This window comes from Lithobates pipiens, unplaced genomic scaffold, assembly GCF_037356315.1.
Source record: "Lithobates pipiens isolate NorthernLeopardFrog02 unplaced genomic scaffold, aLitPip1_a1.2 Scaffold_18, whole genome shotgun sequence".
Classification (NCBI taxonomy): domain Eukaryota; kingdom Metazoa; phylum Chordata; class Amphibia; order Anura; family Ranidae; genus Lithobates; species Lithobates pipiens.
The window spans coordinates 641,159,034-641,175,370 of record NW_027507758.1 but is presented as its reverse complement, the minus strand read 5'-3'; the positions used below and the strand labels follow the sequence as shown (position 1 = coordinate 641,175,370).

The following is a 16,337-nucleotide window of genomic DNA, read 5'->3' as shown; positions in this document are numbered from 1 at the left end:
TGATGGAGGGCGGCTCGGGGACAGTTGTCAGGTGGTTGTGGGATGGGCTTCCCTGAATAAGTGAGTTTTCAGGGATCTCCTAAAGGTGGACAGGTTAGGGGCTGATCGGATATACTGGTGGAAGGGTGTTCTAGAGGATGGGAGAGGCTCTAGAGAAGTCCTGAAGACAAGCATGAGAGGAGGTAACAAGGGAGCTAGAGAGCAGGAGGTCCCGGGAGGAACGGAGGGAACAATTTGGGTGATATATGTAGATGAGGTCAGTGATGTAGCTGGGGGCAATGTTGCGGATGGCCTTGTATGTCGTGGTTAGCATTTTGTATTTTATATGGTGGGGGAGGGGAAGCCAGTGAAGGGATTGGCAGTCACAGATCGGTTAGTGGCGTGTATTAGTCTAGCAGCAGCATTCATAATAGACTAACAGGGGGTAGCCTGTATAAGGGTCGGCCATTAAGGAGAGAGTTGAGTAGTAAAGGCGGGAAATAATCAAGGAGTGAATACGTTTCTTTGTGGTGTCATTAGTCAGGAAGAGTCAAGGAAGCGGGAAGGAGGAAATATACAAGCTGAGTTTTAGAAAGATTGAGTTTGGGAAAGTGGTGTGACATCCATACCGATATGTCATTCAGTAAGTTTGAGATCTATGAGGAGATCAAGGGGGTGAGTTGAGGAGTGGAGAGATCGATCTGGGTGTTATCAGCGTAGAGGTGTTATTGGAAGCCATGAGAGGTTATCAACTGGCCCAGGGAAGAGGTATAGAGTGAGAATAGGAGGGGCCCAAGGACGGAGCCTTGGGGTACCCCAACAGAGAGAGGAGCGGAGGGGATGGAGTTGTATGTGACACTGAAAGTGCACTGAGATAAGTAGCAGGAGAACCAGGATAAAGCAGAATAACAGAAGCCAAGGGAGTGTAAATTGCCGAGGAGGAGGTGGTCAACTGTGTTAACCACTTGACCACTGGGCACTTAAACACCCTTAATAACCAGACCAATTTTCAGCTTTCGGTGCGCTCACATTTTGAATGACAATTACTCAGTCATGCAACACTGGACCCATATGAAATTTTTGTCCTTTTTTTCACACAAATGGAGCTTTCTTTTGGTGGTATTTAATCACCGCTCGGTTTTTTATTTTTTGTGCTATAAAAGAAAAAATACAGAAAATTCTGTAAAAAAATGAATTTTTCTTTGTTTCTGTTATAAAATTTAGCAGATTAGTAATTTTTTCTTCATAAATTTTGGCCAAAATTTATACTGCTACATATCTTTGGTAAAAATAAGTACAAATTGGTGGATATTATTTGGTCTTTGTGAAAGTTATAGAGTCCACAAGCTATGGTGCCAATATCTGAAAATTGATCACACCTGAAGTACTGATGGCCTATTTCAATTCTTGAGACCCTAACATGCCAGAAAAGTACAAATACCCCCCAAATGACCCCGTTTTGGAAAGAAGACATTCCAAGGTATTTAGTAAGAGGCATGATGAGTTTTTTGAAGTTGTCATTTTTTCCCACAATTCTTTGAAATATCAAGATTTTTTTTACTTTTTTTTTTTTTTTTCACAAAATTGTCATATTATCAGTTTATTTCTCACACAGCATATGCATACCACAAATTACACCCCAAAACACATTCTGCTATTACTCCCGAGTACGGCGATACCACATGTGTGAGACTTTTACACAGTGTGGCCACATACAGAGGCCCAACATGCAGGGAGCGCCATCAGGCATTCTGAAGCACCCAGGATAATTCTGACATTTCTCTCCTACATGTAAAAATCATTATTTATTTGCTAGAAAATTACATAGAATCCCAAAACATTATATATGTTTTTTTAGCAAAGACCCTGGAGAATACAATGGCGGTTGTTGCAACTTTTGGAAAAAAAACAGTTTTGTGCTTAAAAAAAAAAAAAACACAGTAAAGTTAGCCCAATTTTTGCATAATGTGAAAGATGAAGTTACACTGAGTAAATAGATACCTAACATGTCACTCTTCAAAATTGCACAGGCTCGTGGAATGGCGCCAAATGTCGCTACTTAAAAATCCCCATAGGCGACGATTTAATTTTTTTTTACTGGTTATATGTTTTGAGTTACAGAGGAGGTCTAGGGCTAGAATTATTGCTCTTGCTCTAACGTTCGCAGCGATACCTCACATGTGTGGTTTGAACACCGTTTTCATATGTGGGCGGGACTTACGTATGCGTTCGCTTCTGCATGCGAGCACATGGGGACAGGGGCACTTTAAAAAAAAAATATATATATTGTTAATTTTACTTTATTTATTTTAGTTTGACTTTTTTTCCCCAAAAATAAATTTTTTAATCACTTTTATTCCTATTACAAGGAATGTAAACATCCCTTGTAATAGGAATATGGCATGACAGGTCCTCTTTACAGTGAGATATGGGGGGTCAATAAGACCCCGCATCTCACCTCTAAGCTGGGAAGCCTGAAAAAAAAAAGATTCTGGATTTGATCGTATTGGCGAGTCGGTAGAAGCACCGGAGGGTGGCGGGAGGGGGGTGTCTATGGCTGGGTATTGCAGGGTATCACCGACAATGGCAGGGTATGGCTGGGTATCTCAGAGTATGGCATTGTAGAGTATTGCATTGCAGAGCATTGCAGGATATTGGCGGGTGTTGCAGAGCATTGCAGAGTGTTGCAGGGTATTGGCGGGTGTTGCAGAGCATTGCAGAGTGTTGCAGGGTATTGGTGGGTGTTGCAGAGCATTGCAGAGTGTTGCAGAGCATTGCAGAGTGTTGCAGGGTATTGGCGGGTGTTGCAGAGCATTGCAGAGTGTTGCAGGGTATTGGCGGGTGTTGAAGAGCATTGCAGAGCGTTGCAGGGTATTGCAGAGTGTTGCAGGGTATTGCAGAGTGTTGCAGAGTATTGCAGGGTATTGCAGAGTATTACAGAGTATTGCAGGGTAATGCAGAGTATTGCAGAGTATTGCAGGGTAATGCAGAGTATTGCAGGGTATTGCAGAGTAATAAATAGATAGAAGTGCAGCGCTGCACTTCTATCTATTTTTTATCTTGTTGTGTGTGTTGTTATGTTGTTTTTATCTTGTTGTGCCCAGTATCCTGGTTATGGTGTTCAGCTGCTGTTTTTTAATTTAAATTTTTTTACTAAGCGCAGATTTTTTATAATTTTTCTTATTGCAGAGTAATGCAGAGTATTGCAGAGTAATGCAGGGTAATGCAGGGTATTGCAGAGTAATGCAGGGTATTGCAGAGTAATGCAGGGTATTGCAGAGTAATTCAGAGTATTGCAGAGTATTGCAGAGTATTGCAGAGTAATGCAGGGTATTGCAGAGTAATGCAGAGTAATGGCAGGGTATTGCAGAGTATTGGCAGGGAATTGAGGGGTTAATTTTCGGTGAGCAGCGATGTGAGCACTGCAGATGCAGCCCACATCGCTGCTGACACCGATCTCTTCCCCCTCCGCTGTTCCGATCGGTACATAGAGGGGGAGGGAGGAACCGGCGTCATAACATGACGCCGGTTAGCTTACAAGTGATCACTCCGTCATTTGACGGAGCGATCACGTGGTAAACGGCCGCTATGAGCGGCCGTTTACCGTGATCCGTGATGCAGGACCCGGCGGTCATGGATGCTCTCGAGTGCGCGCCCCAGGGGGCGCGCGAGAGAGCGGAATTCTGGGAGGACGTCATATGACGGCCTCCCAGAGTTAAGAAACCGCCCTGTAGCCGTCATTCGGCTATAGGGCGGTTGTTAAGTGGTTAAAGACAGCAGAGAGGTCTAATGCCCTGTACACATGGTCAGAAATTCAGACGGAAAAGGTCCGATCGGATTATATGGTCGGAAAATCCGATTGTGTGTGGGCTCAGACTTTTTCCGTCGGTCCTCAAATTTTCCAACAACAAAATCTGTATTTTCCCATCATTTGTAGAGAATTCCAATCGGACAAAGTGCCATGCATGCTCAGATAAAATTACGAGATCCAAAGCTATTGGCTATTAGCCTCAACATAGTCCCGTCTTAACGAATGAACATCATCAAGTTCCGAACGATCAGATTTTCCGACAACTTTGTCCAAACGTGTGTATGCAGCACCAGTTTCGGACAAAATCCGGAATTTCCGTAATATTGTCCTTCGTACTTTGGTTTCAGCGGACAATCCGCTCGTGAGTAGGCTAGTTCGACGGACTAAGTATGGCGCATGCTCAGAAAGGATTTACACGGCGAAAGGTTGCATTGCTGTGTATTGGACTTCCTATTTCTAGTCCCGTCGCACGTGCTGTACACGCCATCGCGCAAACTTTCGACGGACTGTTTGTGCATCCGTGTGTGGTCAAGTCTGTTCATTCGAAAGTAGGACGGACTGTCCGTCGGATTGTCTGATGGACTAAGTTGGCCATACAGTCCGTCCGTGTGTACGCGGCTTAAGAGTATGAGTATAGAGTAATGGCCATTGGTTTTAGCAGTTAGTAGGTTATTGGTGAGTTTTAGTAGGGCAGTTTCAGTGGAATGTTGTGGGCAGAAGCCAGACTGTAGGGGATCCAGAAGGTTGTTGTCTGTGAGGTAGTGACTCATTCGGTCATGGACAAGGTGTTCGATGAGCTTGGAGGCAAATGGGAGCAGGGAGATGGGTCTTAAGTTATTCAAACAGGTGGGGTATAGTGAGGGTTTATTAAGTATGGGGTTAACCAGTGCATGTTTCAGCGGGGAAGGAAAGGTGCTGGAGGAGAGGGAGAGGTTGAAGGTGTGGGTTAGGGAGTTTAGGATAGAGTGGGAAGGTGGTCACAGTAATTGTGAGGGGATAGGGTCCAGGGGACAGGTGGTGAGGTGGGCCATGGAGAGGAGTTTATCAACTTCATTGGTGGTAACTGGGCAGAAGGAGGAGAGTATTGAGTGTGGTGTTGGACCTGATGTGTTGGGTAGGGGAGGAAGTTGAATGCTGCATATCTCCTTGTGAATTGTGTCGATTTTGCTTTTGAAATGGTTGGCAATCTGTTGAGCGGTAAGCAAGTTGGTGGGTGTTAGCAGTGGGGGTTGAAGTAAGGAATTAAGCGTAGAAAAAAAGAGTTGATGAGGTTTTGATGACAGTGTTATAGTAGGTTTGTTTAGCAGTGTGGAGGCAGGAGTTTTATTTGAGAAGGGCAGATTTGTAGAGGGTAAAGTCTTGCTTAGATTTACGCCATGCTCACTCAAGAGACGCTCACTGCGTCTCTTGAGGCTTCTGGTATCATCTGTTTGCCAGGGTTGTGGCAGATGGAGCCTGGTTCTGCCTGTAGAAAGAGGAGCAATAACATCTAGGGAGTAAGGATGAGCCAAACACCCCCCGGTTCGGTTCGCACCAGAACCTGCGAACAGACCTAAACTTCGTGTGAAATTTAGAACCCTATTAAAGTCTATGGGACGCAAACGTTCAAAATCTAAAGTGCTAATTTTAAAGGCTAATATGCAAGTTACTGTCCTAAAAAGTGTTTGGGGACCTGGGTCCTGCCCCAGGGGACATGGATCAATGCAAAAAAAGTTTTAAAAACGCCCCTTTTTTCGGTAGCAGTGATTTTAATAATGATTAAAGTGAAACAATAAAAGTGTAATATTCCTCTCTAAATTTCATACCTGGGGGGTGTGTATAGTATGCCTGTAAAGGGGCGTATGTTTCCCATGCTTAGAACTGTCCCTGCACAAAGTGTCATTTCTGCAGGAAAAAAGTCATTTAAAATCACTCGCGGCTATAATAAATCGTCGGCTCCCATAATACAGAGAACACTCATTGAAAGTCATTGATTAAAAAAAGCGTGGGGTTCTCCCAAATTCAATTACCAGGCCCTTCAGGTCTGGTATGGATATTAAGGGGAATTTTTTTTAAATTTGATGTGGGGTTTCCCCTAAATATACATACCAGACCATTCAGGTCTGGTATGGATATTATGGGGAACCCCGCGTCAAATTAAAAAAAAATTACATGGGGTTCCCCCTAAAAATCCATACCAGACCCTTTATCCGAGCTCGCAACCTGGCAGGCCGCAGGAAAAGAGGGGGGGATGAAAGAGTGCCCCCCTCCTGAACTGTACCAGGTCACTTGCCCTCAACATTGGGAGGATACTTTGGGGTCCCCCCAAAGCACCTTTTCCCCATGTTGATGAGGACAAGGGCCTCATCCCCACAACCCTGGCCAATGGTTGTGGGGGTCTGTGGGCGGGGGGCTTATCAGAATCTGGAATGTTAAAAAAGACAAACACACTTTTGAAAAAGTCCTTTAATATTACACTTTTATTGTTTCACTTTAAGCATTATTAAAATCACTGCTCCTGAAAAAACTGACGATTTAAAAACTTTTTTTTGCTTTGATACATGTCTCCTGGGGCAGGACCCAGGTCCCCAAACACTTTTTAGGTGAGTAACTTGCATATTAGCCTTTAAAATTAGCACTTTAGATTTCTCCCATAGACTTGTACAGGGTGTTCCGCTGCTTTTTGAATTTGCCGCGAACACCCCAAATTGTTCACTGTTCGCCGAACAGTCAGGCAATGTTCGAGTCGAACATGAGTTTGACTCGAACTCGAAGCTCATCCCTACTAGGGAGGATCAGAGCGTGTTGTTGTAGATGGAAGTGGTTAGGTCTGGGCAGGACAGGGGTGCGATTTTGTCATAAAGGCCATCAGTAGCAGAGTGAAGAGGGGAAGGGTTGAGGTTGCGAAGGTTTCTGCGGGTACCCCATAACGGAAGACCACCGGAGCTGTGCAATAAATTATTTTAAAAACGTGTTGTGTTTTTTTTTAAACTATTTTTCATTAGGTAAATGGGTAGGGGTACATGGTACCCCATACTCATTCACATAGGGTGGGGGGCCAGTATCTGGGAGCCCCCTTCTTAAAGGAGGCTCCAGGATTCCGATAAGCCCCCACCCGCAGACCCTGACAACCATTGGCCAGGGTTATCGGGAAGAGGCCCTTGTCCTCATTAACATGGGGACAAGGTGCTTTGGGGTGGGGGTCCACAGGGCCCCCCTGCCCCAAAGCAGCCCCCCATGTTGAGGGCACGCGGCCTGGTATGGCTAAGGAGGGGGGGCGCTTGCTCGTCCCCACCCCCTTTCCTGACCAGCTGGGCTGTGTGCTCAGATAAGGGTCTAATATGGACATTGGGGGGACCCCCACGCCGTTTTTTGGGGGTTGGGCTTCCCCTTTAAATCCATACCAGGTGACGGGGCCAGCGAGGTGTCAATCTCGCCGATGGAGGCAGAGACATTAACTTCCATCGCTAGTCCCGTCTACCTGGAGCCTCGTTCAAAATGAATGGACTTTACTCCGTGTGTGGGCAAGTCCATTCATTTCAAAAGTCCGGCGGACTCCCGCCATAGTCCGGCGGATTGTCCGGCCTTGTGTGGGCAGGTCCGCTCGTTTGGAAAGTCCGGTGGTTTGTCCACTGGATAGTCCAATCGTGTGTACGCGGCATTACTGTTATATTGTAATGTTACTTTGTTTTATTGCTAACCATTATTTGCTTAGCAGGTATGCCATTCAGCTGTAGCGCGAATTTATTTATTCTGACAGCAACAGTGTTTGCTCCCACGATACGTAATGCCATGACTCCGGGACTGTAGGAGGTGATTTCACCACCACAGTTAAAAAAAAGAGCATATATGCCAAAGCAGGGGTGGAGGGGCGATTTGCTCCTAACAATAGGGGCGGATTGTTCCCATGCTTCGGCATATGTGTGAGACTTTTTGGGACCTATCCACATACGGGACCCCGAAAACCAAGCACCACTTTCAGGCTTTCTAAGGGTGTAAATTTTACTCCTCACTACCTATCACAGCTTTGAAGGCCATAAAATGTCAAAATAGCACAAAACCCCCCCAAATGGCCCCATTTTGGAAAGTAGACACCCCAAGCTATTTGCTGAGAGGTATGGGAAGTATTCTGCAGATCTCATTTGTTTTTGAAAATTAAGAAAGAAGAGAAAATGTTTATTTTCTTTTTTCAATTTTCAAAACTGTGACAAAAAGTGAGATCTGCAAAATACTCACCATACCTCTCAGCAAATAGCTTTGGGTGTCTACTTTCCAAAATGGGGTTTATTGGAATTTTTTTATAAGAAAAAGAAGAAAATATCATTTTATTTTCCAGATATTTAGTCTTTCTCCGTTTATATCGAAAAAATAAAAATTACAGAGGCAATCAAATACCATCAAAATAAATCTCTATTTTGGGAAAAAAAGGATGCAAATTTTGTTTGGGTACAACATTGCATGACCGCGCAATTACCAGTTAAAGCAGCGCAATGCTAAATTGTAAAAAGTGCTCTGGTCATTGAGGGGGCCAATTCTTTAGGGGCTGAAGTGGTTAATAGAGATAAGAGTGATGTCATGTAACCTCCCAGAATCCTCCTCACCTCTCCGGTCAGGTCTGTGTTTTATTAATAGAGATAAGAGTGATGTCAGGTAACCTCCCAGAATCCTCCTCACCTCTCCGGTCAGGTCTGTTTTATTAATAGAGATAAGAGTGATGTCATGTGATCTCCCAGAATCCTCCTCACCTCTCCGGTCAGGTCTGTGTTTTATTAATAGAGATAAGAGTGATGTCATGTGACCTCCCAGAATCCTCCTCACCTCTCCGGTCAGGTCTGTGTTTTATTAATAGCACAAAGCTTTGGCCGTCTACAGTGACATTGAGGATTCCAGTCTCGGGTTGAACACAAATTGCAGTTGCAGTGACAGCGGCCTCCTCCATCTTCAGCACGCTTCATCCTCAACTGGTGACCAAGGCTGGTTATTCTCTGGCTGCCCCTCTGACATTTCTGGCCCCCAAGTCACCTTTATGCCATACCCTACACATGCATACTTTTTGTGAGTGCATTTTTATTTTTCTATAGATTGTCAATTATTTTTAATACTACACTATGGGGCTATACTGTTGTTTCTTCCAGTGGTGGAAAGTGAGCGCCCTCTCTGGTCTTCTAGTGGCACCTCCTAGATTTAGCTATATTTAGCACTCTGGGCTATCCTACCCAGACCTTTTATTACTGTTGGCATATATGAATATTATTGTCATTCACCCATTATTATTTTCCACAATTTCTATCCCTTACTTCTTATTTGGTATGTTTATTTAGTTTGCACATTTTGTATGATGAATCCATTTGGTAGTTTCACTACAACTACCATCCACATCATGTCTGGTTTATCAGACCACTCCTGAGTGCTGTAGTGTTTCTTGGCTTTTCAGGCTAATTAATTCCTATATTTACAATTTATGGATACATTAGGGGTCTAATAGACCTCCAAGGACCCCCCATCCTTCACAGCATGTAACCCAGCACAGATCTGCTCAGTTACATGTAACCCTGACTGTTATGCTGCGTACACACGATCGGAATTCTCGTCGGAAAAAGCTCTGATGGTTTTCCTGACAGAAGTCCAATGGAATTCAGCTCCAGCTGTCTTGCCTACACACTGTCACATCAAATTCCGATCGTTTATAACGTGGTGACGTACAACACGTACGACGGGACTAGAAAAAGGAAGTTCAATAGCCAGTAGCGAATATCTTCTGTCTCAGTTGAATCTGAGCATGCGTGATTTTTTGGTTGTCTAAATTGCATACACACGATCGGAATTACCGATAGAAACTTTTTCCGTCGGGAAAAGTGAGAACATGCTATCAACTTTTGGCTGGAGGAAATTCAGACAGCTAAATTCCGATGGAGCATACACACGGTTGCATTTTCTGATGAAAAGCTCTCATCGGTCTTTTTCTGGCCGGAATTCCGATCGTGTGTACGCAGCATAAGAGTTATGGCCTCTATATTGTACGTCAAGGATAGACTAAATAAGGTGTACCATCATCCACTTAGAAAGGAAAAAGGAAGACTATGGAATGTTCCCCAACCGATCACCCAGAAAAGAGCATTGAAGCAGGACTATCGCAGTACAGATATTAAACAATGTATACTCAATACTGATAAAACATATTATACAGTTTTATTAATACAAAAGACAAGACATTTGATACATTTGTAAAAAGGGCATAGTAACAATCCATAAATGTCACCAGTAGTGATGGACGAACTTCCGACGGGACGTTTCGCGAACGCGAAACGCGAACGGACACAAACGTTCGCGAAAACGACCGTTCGCCGCGGGCTCCATTGACTTCAATGGGAGGCGAATTTCGCAAACCTTTAGGTCGAATTTGCGGCCACGGGGTAATTATTAGGGGGTAGCACGTAGTCCCACCACCTGGACAATAGCATAATACATGTATGAGGTGAATTTGGGATCGATAACTACAAGCATTTTTTTTTTATTTGGGAAATTGTTCTGACAATTCAGGACTATGGAGCTAATGAAGGCAATGGAGGAGAGGGAAGGTCAGGGACCAGGGTAGGCAAACAAGAGGGTGCAGGAGATACAGAGCACTGACAGCAGCACCGTAATACAGAGCACTGACATCAGCACCGTGACATACAGCGCTGACAGCAGCTCCGTGACATACAGCGCTGACAGCAGCTCCGTGACATACAGCGCTGACAGCAGCTCCGTGACATACAGCGCTGACAGCAGCTCCGTGACATACAGCGCTGACAGCAGCTCCGTGACATACAGCGCTGACAGCAGCACCGTGACATACAGCGCTGACAGCAGCTCCGTGACATACAGCGCTGACAGCAGCTCCGTGACATACAGCGCTGACAGCAGCTCCGTGACATACAGCACTGACAGCAGCTCCGTGACATACAGCGCTGACAGCAGCTCCGTGACATACAGCGCTGACAGCAGCACCGTGACATACAGCGCTGACAGCAGCTCCGTGACATACAGCGCTGACAGCAGCTCCGTGACATACAGCGCTGACAGCAGCTCCGTGACATACAGCGCTGACAGCAGCTCCGTGACATACAGCGCTGACAGCAGCTCCGTGACATACAGCGCTGACAGCAGCTCCGTGACATACAGCGCTGACAGCAGCTCCGTGACATACAGCGCTGACAGCAGCTCCGTGACATACAGCGCTGACAGCAGCTCCGTGACATACAGCGCTGACAGCAGCTCCGTGACATACAGCGCTGACAGCAGCTCCGTGACATACAGCGCTGACAGCAGCTCCGTGACATACAGCGCTGACAGCAGCACCGTGACATACAGCGCTGACAGCAGCTCCGTGACATACAGCGCTGACAGCAGCTCCGTGACATACAGCGCTGACAGCAGCTCCGTGACATACAGCACTGACAGCAGCTCCGTGACATACAGCGCTGACAGCAGCTCCGTGACATACAGCGCTGACAGCAGCACCGTGACATACAGCGCTGACAGCAGCTCCGTGACATACAGCGCTGACAGCAGCTCCGTGACATACAGCGCTGACAGCAGCTCCGTGACATACAGCGCTGACAGCAGCTCCGTGACATACAGCGCTGACAGCAGCTCCGTGACATACAGCGCTGACAGCAGCTCCGTGACATACAGCGCTGACAGCAGCTCCGTGACATACAGCGCTGACAGCAGCTCCGTGACATACAGCGCTGACAGCAGCTCCGTGACATACAGCGCTGACAGCAGCACCGTAAGCAGCCCCAGGAGGAAGTCAGCACAGCACAGGGATGGTGTGATCCCCTCATAATAAGAACCCCCAGGAGGAAGTCAGCACAGCACAGGGATGGTGGGAGCCCCTCATAATAAGAACACCCAGGAGGAAGTCAGCACAGCACAGGGATGGTGGGAACCCCTCATAATAAGCAGCCCCAGTAGAAATATGACACCGCTCAACCTCTTCAAAGAGGAGGGTAGGGGCATATAGTACGGTGTGCTTTTTTGGGTCAGGGAAGTGAGCCAAATGAATTAAGAAGGTCTGTGTGCTTGATTCCAAAAATTGTTTATAGACATATACATGGTCTACTGATCACATGTGTTGAATTCCTCCGAGATCCATGCCTCATTCATTTTTAGAAATGTGAGGTAGTTAACACTGTGGTGAGCTAGGCGAGTACGCTTATCGGTCACAATCCCCCCTGCTGCGCTGAACGTCCTTTCGGACAGGACACTGGATGAGGGGCAAGCCAACAGTTCGATTGCAAATTGGGCAAGCTCTGGCCAGAGGTCAAGCCTGCCCACCCAGTAGTCTAGGGGTTCATCACTCCTCAGAGCGTCCACATCGGCCGTTAACCCAATGTAGTCGGACACCTGACGGTCTAGGCGTTCCCTGATGCTGGATCCGGATGACACCTGTCGATGGGTCGGCTGAAAGAATGACCTCATATCCGAAGTCACCAACACATCTTCAAACCGGCCTCTTCTTGCAGGCGCTGTTGGATTGGTACCCGCAAATCCTTCTCTGGGAGTGGGAATTGCTCCTCTGCCAGCGCACGCAAAAGCAGAATGCAGCATTTCTCGAAGCAAGGCCTGGAAGTGCTGCATTCTGACAGCCCTCTGCGACGGCGGTAACATTTCCGCCATTTTGTGTTTGTACCGGGGGTCTAAGTACGTTGCCACCCAGTACTGGTCCTTGACCCTCATGCTTTTTATACGGGGGTCCCTATTAAAACACTGGAGCATGAAGGCCCCCATTTGCACTAAAGTGGAAGCGGTGTGGTGGCCTGGCTCCTGCTCATCATCCAGGATAATGTCGTCCTCTTCATTCTCCTCTCCCCATCCTCGCACAACAGGGATCCCAGAAAGGTTTAAAGCATGCTCTTCTTGCTCCTGCTCATCCGCCCCGGCACCATCCTCCTCTGACTCCTCATCAGACTCCTGTTGTTGACTTGTCTCAGATAGAGTAGCCCCCCCTGGGAATTCATCCAGCATTGCGACTTCCTCATCTTCCCGCTCCTGCTCCTCCACAGCCTGATCAATGACACGACGCAATGCACGCTCCAGAAAGAAGGCATAAGGTACCATGTCACTGATGGCGCCATGGCTGCGACTGACCAGTTTGGTGATCTCCTCAAATGGCCGCAGAAGTCTGCATGTGTCGCGCATGAGCAGCCACTGGCGCGGTGAAAAAAAACCCAGCTCCCCAGAACCGTTTCTTTCGCAGAGTTCATACAGGTAGACGTTAACTGCACGTTTCTGCTGGAGCAGCCTATCAAGCATATAGAAGGTTGAGTTCCATCGCGTCGGGCAATCGCAAATAAGACGTCTGACCGGCAGATGGTGTCGCCGCTGAATGTCAGCAAGGCGAGCCATGGCCGTGTAAGATCTTCTGAAATGGGCCGAGATTTTCCTTGCCTGCCGCAAGATGTCCTGGACCCCAGGGTATTTGACAAGGAATCGCTGCACGACCAAGTTTAAGACGTGTGCCATGCACGGCACGTGCGTGATTTTGCCCTGTTTCAATGCGCTAAGCAGATTGGCACCGTTGTCACACACCACTTTACCAACTGTCAAATTGAGCGGTGTTAGCCACTCATCTGCCTGTGAACGCAAAGCTGAAAGGAGTGCCGGGCCAGTGTGGCTCTTTGCTTCCAGGCACAACAGACGCAGCACGGCATGGCAACGTCTCACCTGGCATGTGGAATAGGTTCTGGGGAGCTTGGGCGGTGCAGTGGAAGAGACGCTAGCAGCGGAAAAGGAGGAGGCAGCTGAGGAGGAGAGGGAGGAGGATGGAGTAGGAGGAGGAGAAGAAGAGTCAGGCCTGCATGCAATCCGTGGCGGTAAAACCAAATCTACACGGGTGCCACGGGTTACATGCTTGACGGCCGTCAGAAGGTTCACCCAGTGGGCAGTAAAACTGATATACCTTCCCTGCCCGTGTTTGCTAGACCACGTGTCTGTGGTCAGATGTATCTTGGCACCGACACTGTGTGCCAGAGATACATTCACTTGCCGCTGAACATGGCCATATAGCTCTGGGATGCCCTTCTCTGAGAAATACTTCCTTCCTGGGACCTTCCATTGTGGTGTTCCAATGGCCACAAATTTGCGAAAGGCCTCCGAGTCCACCAGTTTATATGGCAGTAGTTGGCGGGCTATGAGTTCTGACAAGCCAGCCGCCAACCGTTGGGCAAGAGGGTTATCCGGCGTCATCATTTTTTTACGCTCAAACATTAGGCCCACGGAAGCCTGCCTTTTTGCAGAAAAATGTGAGCTTGGCGTGATGGAAGGTGGAGTGGAGGACAATTGTGAGGAGAGAGGAGAAGGAGAAGTAGAAGACGAGGCTGGACGGTGAGAGCCTGCAGTGTGGCTTTGTGTGTTCCGTTGCTCCCACTGGGCTCGGTGATGGCTGCTCATGTGCCTTCTTAAGGCGGTCGTCCCTAGGTGAGTATTGGGCTTACCGCGACTAACGCGTTGACTGCAAAGATTGCAGATGGCAACGCTATTGTCAGCAGCGGACACGTTAAAAAAAGCCCACACTGCGGAGCCATGTGCCGGTGTCCTGGGAGCGCCAGATGTGACCGTACATGGTCGATGACTCGCTCCTGATACATTTGCAGTCTGCTTTGTCCCTGCTGTGCAATGTAAGTCATTGCTGCTTCTCCTCCCTATCTGCTGGTCCATATCTCCCTCTGAACTCCCCTCCTCTTCCTCTCTTGTGGGCACCCACGTGACATCACTAGACACGTCATCATCAACGTCACCTTCCCCACCGCTATAAGTAGAGTAGGCAGCAACACCGGGGACCAACCTCCTCCTTGGGCTGATCTGGGTACTGGCGTCAGACTGCTGAGTAGCGCTTGTTGCTACCTCCTCTTCCTGATCCAATACCAAGAGTGGCTGCGCATCAGAAATGTCCTCTTGATATGGATCGGAAAATAATTCCAGTGACTCAAGCGGAAGGTATGTGGTGGTGGTGGTGGTGGTCGTGTTGTTGGTGGTAGTGTCTTTGGGGGTGCACATAGCAGAGAGTGAAGAAGAGGGTGCAGATCGAGAGGATGAGGAGGGTGCAGAAGAGTAAGGCTGAGCGAGCCACTCAACCAAGTCTGGTGCATCCTTTAAAGTAATTGAACGCACCTTCTGCAACTTCCCACTTTGGCTCAAGCCTGTTGCTCCTGCCCTACCCCTACCACCCCTGCGGAAGGGCCTGCCTCTTCCTCTGCATGTCATTTTTTAAATGACCCTGTGACAAAACTCTTAGTCCCTATACCGCTGAAGGACTGCTGCAGTATAGGTGAGCGGTCAGCAGTGGTGCACGTCAACCCTATCTATTGTGGACCTATAGCGGTCCTTACAGAACAGCAGACTGTACCGCACTCAAGCCTATGTACCGTAGCACCCTATACCAAGTTACCAGTCCTTATAAGAACTTTTGTGGACCAAGCAGGTTGTGTATTAGTGTTTAGCAGACTGTACGTCAGTCCCTATACCGCTGAAGGACTGCTGCAGTATAGGGCAGCGGTCAGCAGTGGTGCACGTCAACCCTATCTATTGTGGACCGATAGCGGTCCTTACAGAACAGCAGACTGTACCGCACTCAAGCCTATGTACCGTAGCACCCTATACCAAGTTACCAGTCCTTATAAGAACTTTTGTGGACCAAGCAGGTTGTGTGTTAGTGTTTAGCAGACTGTGCGTCAGTCCCTATACCGCTGAAGGACTGCTGCAGTATAGGGCAGCGGTCAGCAGTAGTGCACGGCAACCCTATGTATTGTGGACCGATAGCGGTCCTTACAGAACAGCAGACTGTAACGCACTCAGGCCTATGTACCGTAGCACCCTATACCAAGTTACCAGTCCTTATAAGAACTTTTGTGGACCAAGCAGGTTGTGTGTTAGTGATTAGCAGACTGTACGTCAGTCCCTATACCAATGAAGGACTGCTGCAGTATAGGGCAGCGGTCAGCAGTAGTGCACGGCAACCCTATGTATTGTGGACCGATAGCGGTCCTTACAGAACAGCAGACTGTAACGCACTCAGGCCTATGTACCGTAGCACCCTATACCAAGTTACCAGTCCTTATAAAAACTTTTGTGGACCAAGCAGGTTGTGTGTTAGTGTTTAGCAGACTGTGCGTCAGTCCCTATACCGCTGAAGGACTGCTGCAGTATAGGGCAGCGGTCAGCAGTGGTGCACGTCAACCCTATCTATTGTGGACCGATAGCGGTCCTTACAGAACAGCAGACTGTACCGCACTCAAGCCTATGTACCGTAGCACCCTATACCAAGTTACCAGTCCTTATAAGAACTTTTGTGGACCAAGCAGGTTGTGTATTAGTGTTTAGCAGACTGTACGTCAGTCCCTATACCGCTGAAGGACTGCTGCAGTATAGGGCAGCGGTCAGCAGTGGTGCACGTCAACCCTATCTATTGTGGACCGATAGCGGTCCTTACAGAACAGCAGACTGTACCGCACTCAAGCCTATGTACCGTAGCACCCTATACCAAGTTACCAGTCCTTATAAGAACTTTTGTGGAACAAGCAGG

General features: G+C 47.6%; 1 protein-coding gene across 1 annotated transcript in view; it reads left to right on the top strand.

Moving 5' to 3' along the window:
- LOC143986903 (uncharacterized) overlaps nt 1–16,337 on the top strand; it is a 1,023,878-nt gene that overhangs the window by 781,960 nt on the left and 225,581 nt on the right. The window lies entirely within an intron of this gene.